This window comes from Penaeus monodon, chromosome 31, assembly GCF_015228065.2.
Source record: "Penaeus monodon isolate SGIC_2016 chromosome 31, NSTDA_Pmon_1, whole genome shotgun sequence".
In the NCBI taxonomy this organism is placed as follows: domain Eukaryota; kingdom Metazoa; phylum Arthropoda; class Malacostraca; order Decapoda; family Penaeidae; genus Penaeus; species Penaeus monodon.
In genome coordinates this window covers 18542348-18543731 of record NC_051416.1, presented here as the reverse complement: position 1 = coordinate 18543731, position 1384 = coordinate 18542348, and positions in this window count along the sequence as shown.

The window sequence follows — 1384 nt, the reverse complement described above, 5'->3', positions numbered from 1 at the left end:
CCCTATCTACCCTTTTGTTCAGTTTTAAAGTTAATATTAAACTTGAAACATGGGGTTTTTCCCTAAAAAGGGATCATATATTCTCATATTTCTATTTGATTTTCAATTGACTTGAAACCGTGTACAAAAATTGTTTAATATGTGATTTATTTATAAATTCCACTATGTAGAATGCAGATTGCTTTTTCCAAAAATTAGCAAATTAATAAGGGAAAAATTTTTATGTAACCTTTCCTCATAAAATTAAAAAAAAAAAAAAAGAGTTAAGGTTGAATATTTTTAAATGGGTTTATTATTACAATCATGTTTTGTTTTTTATGTTTCCTTTTGGTTGTTTTTTGGATGTAAAGGGAAATTCTGAAAATCCATCCATTGTTCTTGTATGCAGTTTTTAATAAAAAGAGATACATTAAGGAAAATGACTTCAAAGGCAAGTCTAAACTTAATTTGGGGTTTTTTTATGACCAAAAATATATTCCCAACGTGCTCCCGCTCTTTTGTACGTACAGGTTCTTCTTAATGTCTTTTGCACAGCTTCTTGTGTTTCCTTATTTCCTTTAACATACATAAATCTGTTTAAAAGTGCTTCAGAGAAGTACTTGACTAGTTTTTTGATCGAGCATTACGCGATCATTATAAATATGTTTGCATTTCTTGGCCACAAAATGATACCAGTTCTGTGTATAAAATTTTCCCCTGTAGACACTTTATATGCATTTTCATAAAATTGGGAAACTCCTGAAAGGGGCTTTTTCAAGGGGCATTGAAAACAAAAAAATAGAGTTACTTAACACTTGCACTTTCAAAAGACAAAAACCCGGGTGGGGACTTTTATCTTACCTTTGTTTTTTATATTTTTGTGTATGCAATGGTGTGTTTGATTCTGCATCACAGGTTATTTGAAACTATATTTTATTTTCTTATTATGATTTGTTTATATTGTATGTTATATATAATACAGCCTGTGTATGTTAAGGTTGCTATTTCAATATTAAATTTTTGATATTTCCTTGATTCTTACCTTTTTAAAATTATTTACACCTGATGAACCCTTTTTAAGAAATGTCACCCAGGCACAGCATCCTGGATTTTAAAGTTTTTTGAGGTTTTTGGACATGGACATCAAATAACATTTAAATTTGATATTATAGTCAATTTTATTGAAATCATAGCTACAACATACATACAAGTATCATAAATAAAAGCAAAATCCATGTTCATTTTACTATTGTATACATAAGACATAGCCTTATATAACACGGGCTAAAAGAAAATGGCTCTCTCATTTTTATTTACAATCATGATGGTGAGATTTTTCTCTTCTTTCTTTCAGATTACTCTTCCTTATTGCAAATGATGTAACCAACATGAAGAAAATTCCAGA